Here is a 9639-nt window from a genome sequence, read left to right as displayed (position 1 = left end):
TCTAAACATCTCAAATCATGTTGCTGTGGCCAGCCTGAGGGAAAGTGTGTAGGCAAAGAAGACAGAAGAAAGAAAGGAGAGGAGATGCTTTCTTGCTTTCTTAGCTTTGCCAAGAAACCGATTGTCCTAATATACCCACCTCTGACTTTAAATTCATGGGGGATACCCCCCATTAAGTGGTTAATTCCTTCTTCTTCTGAGTATGAGGTGGAAAGAAACTCTACTATCCATGGGGTGTATCATCTCTCTAAGCCAGTGATGTCTTACACACTTAACCATGGTTCTTGAACCCTAGTGTGCCTCAGGATTATCAGGAGGGTTTGCTAAAACACAGCTTGCTGGGCTCCGCCCTCAGAATTTCTCTTTTTAAATTGTTTGTTTACTTTTGGCTGTGCTAGGTCTTCGTTGTTGTGCGCTGGCTTTCTCTGGTTGGAGCTAGTGGCGGCTACTCTCCACTGGTTGTGCTTGGGCTTCTCACTGCGGTGGCGTCTCTTGTCATGGAGCACGGGCTCTAAATGCACAGGCTTCAGTAGCTGTGGAGCACAGGCTTAGATGCTCTGCGGCATGTGGGATCTTCCCGGACCAGGGATCAAACCCATGCCCCTGCATTAGCAGGTGGATTCTTAACCACTGGACCACCAGGTAAATTCCCGGAATTTCTGATTCAATAGGTCCGGGGAGGGGGGCGGGGGCGGGAAGAATTGATCATTGTGACATGTTTTCAGATTCTGCACTAGAAACAAGTCCCAGGAGACAAATCAGTTTGCAAGAGTTGAAGTAGCTCAGTGGGTCAAGAATCCACCTGCAATGCAGGAGACCCCAGCTCAATTCCTGGGTCAGGAAGATCCCCTGGAGAAGGGATAGCCTATCCACTCCAGTATACTTGGGCTTCCCCAGTGGCTCAGATGGTAAAGAATTTGCCTGCAATGAGGGAGACCTGGGTTCAATCTCTGAGTTGGGAAGATCCCCTGGAGGAGGGCATGGCAACCCACTCCAGTATTCTTGCCTGCAGAATCCCATGGACAGAGGAGCCTGGTGGGCTACAGTCCACGGGGTCGCAAAAAGTCAGACACGACTGAGTGACTAAGCACACACACAGCCCACTTGAGCTGGGAGCTTGCCCTCAAAAAGTGCTACTACTCCCAAAGACTGAACATCCGGGGAATCTTAGGTAGGGTCAGAGCTTAGAGAAGGGGGTCACTGAGGGAATCTCGTGCAGGGAAACCTGTCAGGGAGTGAGAAAGAGGGTAAGGCCTGAGAAGAGGTGAAGCAAAGATGTGATCTGTTGGTGGGGAGGGGCGGAGCGTAAGTAATACTGCAGAATGGTCCCTCCTTGAGGCCAGGAGGGCAACAGAGAGCTGAGGGGTGGGGTGACTTTCCGGAGAGGCAGCTCCCAGGAGTCCAGAGCGATGCTCTGGAGAAGGAAGACAGCTGTGATCTGTAAACAGCCACCGCTCGCTGCTTTGGGGAAGCAGCAGTGGGACATCACAGTGTCTGCTACACAAGACAACGTCTTCTGACCCCACAAGTAGATACTGCTCAGCAGCATGGTGCTCAGCAAACCTTGAGCGGAGACTGCAAAGGTTTGTTTTTTGCTGGGAATGGGGTTTTCTTTTACAGTATTATTAGATTTTCTTAAGGAAATTAAACAAAACTACTATGAATGAGACCCATCACACTTTGACCATAAGAGCGTAGAGCTAGCTTTTCTGTTTGTTTTTAACTTTTTATTGAAGTATCAGCAGTGGTGTGCTGATAAAATTTTAACAACCGGCTCTCTAAATGTAGTTCTGACGTGTACCTTGGTTGATACTCTTGTTTACACGAACAACAAGGAAGAGGGAAATGAAGTAGCAAAGACCTGTTTCGTAACTTCGCTCAGTCTTCTTTGCTGAACCAGATAATACACTTCAAATAGGAAGAATATTTCCTTGATTTCTTTTACACTATTCACAGATGCAGAACAGCTTCAAATTTAACATGCTTTGTGAACATTTTCTTTCTAGGCAATCCACAGAACAATAAAGCAAGCCCTGGTTTAGCGCATCTGCTGATTTCCATGGTGTAAATACTCCAGCTATGGATGACTACAAGCTGCTAATGTGATGTTCATGATAGTGGAGCTGGGCCGATTCGATGCGGGTAGCAACCATTATGTAGTAGTTCCACCATACACATACCAAAGTTGTAAATAATCTCAAGGGCAGAGAGAACAGTAGAATAGTTAGGAAGTGATGAGTTCTGAGTATTTATTGTATTTGTCAAAAAATATATATTTCATTGTAAGTTAATATAATTTCATTTTTTACAATGGCTGTGATTAACTGACAACTCTGAAAATTCTGGAAAATGTAACAGTCTGCTCTCATGAACGGACTCCAGCCCACCTATGAAATACGCACAAAGAAGCGTGCAACCAGTACCCATGAAAAGAAAGAATACACAGCACAATCGGATCTCCAGGAGACTCCCTCGGCCCTCCTTATTGCCACTGGACTCCTTTCCCCAGAAGCCTCGGTGGATCGCCAACAGCCTGACTTTCAACCACTGGATCTGTTTGCTTGCGTTGTAGGTTGGTGTTTTTGTTCAGTTGCTAAATCATGTCTGACTCTTTGCGACCCCATGGACTGCAGCACACCAGGCTTCCCTGTCCTTGAATATCTCCTGGAGTTTGCTCAAACTCACGTCCTTTGAGTCGGAGAAGCCATCCAACCATCTAGTCCTCTGTCGTCCCCTTCTCCTCCTGCCTTCAATCTTTCCCAGAATCAAGGTCTTTTCTAATGAGTCTGCTCTTCACATCAGGTGGCCAAAGTACTGGAGCTTCAACTTCAGCATCAATTCATTTCAACTTCCAATGAATGTTCAGGATTGATTTCCTTTAGGATTGATTGGTTTGATCTCCTTGCAGTCCAAGAGACTCTCAAGAGTCTTCTCCAGCACCACAGTTTGAAAGCATCAATTCTTTGGTGCTCAGTCTTCTTTATGGTCTAACTATCACATCCATACATGACTACAAGAAAAACCATAGCTATGACTATACGGACCTTTGTTGGCAAAGTAATGTCTCTGCTTTTTAAAATGCCGTCTAGGTTTTTCATAGCTTTTCTTCCAAGGAGGAAACATCTTTTAATTTCATGGCTTCAGTCACCATCTGCAGTGATTTTAGAGCCCAAGAAAAGAAAGTCTGTCACTGTTTCCATTGCAGGTTACACCAACGGAATTTTAAGCCTGCAGTTTGAAATGTTACCACTAGAGGACTCTTGTGAGGCCCAGACAGAATGCCCTGCCTGCAGGACTTCGAAAGCTCCTTCCAAACCCAGTCCCCTGGCACTTACTCACCTCTCTCCACTAAGAGGACCTTCTGTTACTCACAACCCAGGGTGGGAGGAAATAGAGAAACAACTGAGTGATAAATCTGAGCATTGGTAAGTTTCTGGAGAACATCTGGGGCCACAAACGTCCCAGGGGAGATGTAGGGACCAAGTTCTGGCCAAGGAGTCCCAAATGGGGCTTTGTCCTCGAACCCTAGTGTGGTCTGCCAGTGAGCCAGTGGGCAAATGAACGAGGACTGCTTCCTCCTGGGTCATCACTGAGCCAGCTGACCAGGTGAACCCGTGGGAAAGCAGGTCGAGAGAACAGGGGAAAGGAAGTATAACAGAGTTGAAGTTCACAGGGAGTGGGACAAAGCTAGGTTTGAATCACTGCCTCTTCACTCACTAGGTTTTTAAACTTGGGTGGATTTTACTTCACCTCTCTGATACTTAGTTTGCTCATCTACAGAACAGGAACGATAAAACCCTCCTTGCTGCTCAGTTGAAGACTAGGTAAGATACTATATATGAAGCAAGGAGAGGGTCATGTGTTTTTTTCAGAAGTACTATTTTCAGTATCAGAATGAAAAGGAGACTTCTGTTTTGTTTGTGAACGTTATGCACAGAACTGAGTGTGGAAATACGGGGATTAAAATTGCTCTGAATAATATACAAACAGCTATTTCATTTGTGCAAGGAGTTAAATGCACATTAAAATGTCTACACACATTCCACATATATACATCTACTTTTACATAAAAGGGATAGATACACGATATTTTTCAATCAGCTTTAATTTTTTTTTCTTTTTTGCTGGTTTTACCTCTTTCTTAGTATAACATACTATCTCTAGCATATCACATAATCCTTGTTAGCAAACCAATATATTGCATTCTGTGTTATTATCCATATTCATATAAGATAATTTACATATATATACATATATGTGGCTTTACAAAAATAGGTTCCTGTAATGCTCTTTCTGCACCTTGCTATTCTTTCTTTTTTTAGACTTTTTATTTTGTATTGGAGTATAGCCAGTTAACAATACTGAGATAGATTCAAGTGGACAGCAAAGGGACTCGGCCATACATATACATGTATCCATTCTACCCCAAACTCCCCTCCCATCCAGGCTGCCGCATAACCTTGAGCAGAGTTTCCTGTGTTATACAGTGCTATACAATAGATCCTTGGTGGTTATCCATTTAAAATATAGCAGTGTGTACACGTTGATCCCAAACTCCCTAACTACCCTTCCCCCCCTGTATCTTGTTATTCTTAATACAACTCATAAAAATCTTTTTGAGTTAATAAATACACTCTACCATTTTTTTAATGGCTGCATAATACTCCAAAGTATAGATGTTCTGTAACTAGGTCAGCTAAATCTCAGTTAAAGGCTACTCGCTTGGCTTCTATACTTGTTTGTACTAAGAACAGTGGTCCAATAAGCCCCCTTATACTGCTACCATCATAAACCTTTTAAACTATATTTTAAAATAATTTTATATAAAGATCTTTTGTTTTTATGGGAAAGATCCTGAGAATGGGTTTTTCAGGTCAAAGGGATTATGCAATTCTTATTTTAAACAATTGTCTCCAGATTGCATCGCAAAAAAGTCTGTTACAATTTATATTTCCGCCAACGCCATATGAGAGCATGTTCTTCTCCAAATCCCTGGCAGTAGTCAGCTTTGCCTTCTTATTTTTGTTTGTTTGAGGATTTTCTTTTTATTGTGGACATTTTCAAACATCTTGAAACCAAATAAAATAGCATAATGAGCCCCCCAAATATTCACAACTCAGCTTCAGCAATTATCAACATTCTGCCATTACTATAGCTTTCTTTATAATTTTTGCAAATTTATGGACATAAAGTGATATAATTGCTACTTTTAAAAAATCTTGTTTTTGCATTTCTCTAACTGCTAGTGTTTCTGAGCACATTTTTCACATGTTTGGAGTTCATCTTATGTAAGTGCCTATTTGTTGCATTTGTATATTTCTTGGTTGTTTTCTTCTTGTCAATGTATAGGAGCAGTTTGTATTATAGATGTTAATCTTTGTATTCTGTGTTGCCAATATTTTTGATGTTTGTTTATAATATCTTTTGCCTTTCTAAGGATTTTAAATTTTTTATATATTTTAAGTGTATGTTTTGTTTTCTTTTACAGCATTTATATTTTCTATATCACAAAAGAAACTTACCCACCACCACTACCAAATGTAAGCTGGTACAACCACTTTGGAAAGTTGTTTGGCAGAATCTATTGAAGAGGAACATTTAGATATCCTATGACCTAGAAGTTCTGTTCCTAAGTATATACACAACAGAAATGTGTAGATGTGGTCACCCAAAGACGTGTGCAAGAATATTCATAGCACTTCATCATAGCCAAAAGCCGATAGGGAGAAAAAGTGGTAATGCTGGTCAACATTAGAATAGACAAATAAATTGTGGTATGTTCATATAATGTAACACTATACAGCAATGAGAATGAACTGCAACTACACTTGATGACTTGGACAATCTCACAAAAATAGTATCGAAAAAGAAACCAGGGAATTCCCTGGCAGTCCAGAGGTTAGTATTCCTAGCTTCCACTGCAGGGGGAACTGGGTTCAATCCCTGGTCAGAGAACTAAGATCCTGCAAGCCATGCAGCATGGCCAAAAAAAAAGAAAAGAAAAAGAAACCAGACATAGAAGAGAATATATGGTATGATTCCCTTTATATAAATATCAAAACTAAGGAAACTAACGTATGGTGGTAGAAGTCAGGGTGGAGGTTACTCTTAGAACGGGGTATAAGGGACTTTGTGGTGTTGCTGGTCACAGTCTGTTTCTTGGTCTGTGTACGGGTTAAACGCATGTGTTCACTTTATGAGCTATGACTTGCACACTTTTCTCTAAGTATGAAGTATTTCAGTAGAAAGTTGACAAGATCCACTTGAAAACCTGCACACAGATCTTTACAGCAGCTTTGTTCATAATTGCCAAGGCCTGGAAGCAACCAAAATGTCTTTCCACGGGTAAAAGGACAAATAAACTGTGGTACATCTAGACGAAGGAATGTTATTCAGCACTAAAAAGAAATGAGCTATCAAACCATGAGAAGATGTAAGGAAATGTAAATGCATATTACTACGTGAGAAAAGTCTATCTGAAAATGAATGCTACATACTGTATGATTCCAACTGTATGACATTCTGGAAAAAGCAAAACTATGGAGACAGTAAAAATATCAGAGGTTGCCAGGGATTGTGGGGAGGTGAGAGAGAAATGAATAGGCGGAGCGCAGAAGACTTTTAGTGCAGTGAAAATATACTTTAACAGTGGACGCATGTCACTATCCATTTGTCCAAGCTCATAGAATATATAAGCAAGTGTCAACTCTAAACTGTGGACTTTGAGTGATAATGATGGGTCAATGTAGGTTTATCACTTTTACCATTTTAGTGGAGGATGTTAATAATGGGAACAGCTATACAATTGTAAGGGTAAGAAGTATATGGGAAATCTCTGGACCTTCTCTTCAATTTTGCTATTAACCTAAAACTGCTGTAAAAAATAAAATCTATTTTTCAAAAAAGAGTGAAAAAAATTTACTGTCTTCCTGATGGATAATTATGCCATGGCATTTATTACATTTTCCAATGAATTAAAATATTATCTTTATCATTTATTAAATTCCCACATATGCTGATATATATTTCTGGATTCTCTATTTGATCCCATTGGCGTATTTTTGTATTTGTCAATTCCTGTGCTGAAATTATATTGATAACTCTAGTTTTACAGTATGTTCTGATATCTGGTAAGACAAGCCCCCCTTCTTATTACTCTTCATTGCCACACTTCTCTTGACTATTCTCAAGCATTATTCTTATATATAATCTCTATTTTAGCCCAGTTTTAAAGACCATGAAATAGATTTAATATAGCAATAATAGAATTTCATTATACTTACAATTTAATTTAGAGAATGGATATTTTAATCATTTTAAACCTTCCCATACAGCCATATCTTTTTATTTATTCACATTTTGTTTTATAGGCTTCATAAGATTTTACAGTTTTCATATAGTTACTGTACCTTTCTAGTTAAATTTATTCCTAAGGACTTCCTTCTTACTGCTATCATGATTGGAATATTTTTCCATTACTAACCGTGTTTCCTCCATTCTTTTGCTAGAATGGAGGAAGGCTATTGGTTTATGTATGTGTCCAGAAGCAGAGCACAAACCGAGGTGTGGTGAATAAATGTTCACTTTGTGCCAAGTGGAAGAAATTCATTTCCATCTGGGTTTTCCCAGCTTTTCTCCAGGATGGGTTTAAATTCAGTAGAGTCGACACAGTGCCAGGAAGTGAGAGGGTACCGAGTCCTTGTCCCAGCCGCCATCCCCCGAGACAGCCACGGTCTCCTTGCGTCCTGTCTCTTATCCTTACTGGCCTGTGCTGCATTGTCCCTTTTCTTTCTGAAAAGTCTTTCCGCCTCCTTCTCTGTCTCTCTCCCTCTTCCTCCCTCCGGCGTTTAGAAAACTCCTCCCCCACCACCTCCACATCGGGCTTCCCCTTCCCAGGTGGCTCAGTGGTAAAGAATCCATCTGCCAATGCAGGAGACGCAGGACACGCGTGCTCAATCCCTGGGTCAGGAAGATTCCCTGGAGGAGGAAATGGTAACCCACTCCAGTGTTCTTGCCTGGAACATTCCATGGACAGAGGAGCCTGGCAGTCTACAGTCCATGGGGTCGCAAAGAGTCGGACATGACTGAGCACACACACGCCCACACCTCTGTATCACACACTAGGCAGTGGGAACCGCCCTAGCGCCCCCTCTGCCCAGACACAGCACGAACCATTTCCATCCAGGAATTAAGACACAGATCCCCTTGCACTTGGATCCCAAGTGTCTATGTGGGGTTCTGTCCTTGAGTGAAGGGGCTACAGAGTGATCCCCCTTTCCCAGAGGCCTGCAGCATCTTCTCATCCCTTGCTCCTCCTTCCTCTTCGTGTCTGGAGACTCTGCTCTACTCTCATTGTTCATTCTCTTAAATCTAGGTTCATGCCACGAGTTACAGAAATACTCAAAAGGTAAAAGAAGCTTCTTTTTCTCTCTTTCTGCTTCCTCAACCCTTCTCTGAGGCAATAGAGTCAGGGCAGCCTCATTCAAACAGGAGAAGGGCTGTCAGGGGAAAAAGAAGCTCTGGTGGGGAAAACACATATTTCAACACAGTACCCACCAGACATATAGGCACAGGGAAAAAAACACTGGGGGAAATAAAAACAGAATATTAACAGAGATGCTGTGCTTCCGAGAGGTGAAAACATGAATGAGTTTTCTAATTTATATATTTTTTAAAATTTTGCTAAGTTTGTAGAATGTGTTACTTATATCATCACATACACAAATTACCTAAACCAGTTCACTTGTTTGTGTTCTATGTAAATCAAATTTATCGCATGAGAAAGTCCTACGAACCCAAGCATAATTAAGAAACACAATGAGCATTTTAAAACAGATGTACAGAGTACAAAATATAAAGCATAAAGGCAGGCTCACTCACTGGCTCAGTAGCTTGTGTTGGTTTCTAGAATAACAACCACTTTTGTTATGAAGTTGTTTATTATGCTGATTTGGGGGTCTTGGACCAGCTAAGCATGAGGGAGTAACCAAGTGAACCAAAGGATTCATGATGTACCTATTTCTAAAAGAAGTTTTGCACCATGAGGCAGTTGGGTTTTCCAAAGCTAACCATGTTGATGGTTAGAGGATGTCTTAGATCTGGTAGGTTCTTAAAAACAAAGCCAGAGACAGGAATTCTTGCTCAAGTGCTGGGGATGGGGAAACTATATGAGAAGGCAGTGTGGGATACCCATGGGATTTCCCAGGCAAGAATATTGGAGTGGGTTGCCATTTCCTTTTCCAAGGGATCTGTCCGACCCAGGGATCTAACCCACATCTCCTGCATTGCAGGTGGATTCTTTACTCCTGAGCCAACAGGGAGGCCCATCTAACGCTTAGGAATCTGTAAGTATTGTAAAAACAGGGACTTTATCTTTCCTGCTTCCCAGGCTGAGATTACATATTTAATTTAATTAATTTAACGTAATAAATATTTATTGAACGAGTAATTGATTTGTATTTCATCATCTCTCAGTAGAGGCCTCTAGCATAGTAACAATCAGCACAGGCTCTGAGGTCAGGCATCTGAGTTCGATTCCGAGTTCTGAGCCTCAGCTTTTACTTTGGAAGTGCCGTGAAGAGTCAGTGAGTTAATGACGGATGTAAAAGCACTTGGTACAATACTTGGCAGGTGGGAAAT

The sequence above is a fragment of the Bison bison genome, unplaced genomic scaffold (assembly GCF_000754665.1).
Source record: "Bison bison bison isolate TAMUID 2011002044 unplaced genomic scaffold, Bison_UMD1.0 scf7180017864072, whole genome shotgun sequence".
NCBI classification, from domain to species: Eukaryota; Metazoa; Chordata; class Mammalia; order Artiodactyla; family Bovidae; genus Bison; species Bison bison.
The sequence above is the reverse complement of the archived record's forward strand: the minus strand, read 5'-3'. Positions refer to the sequence as shown.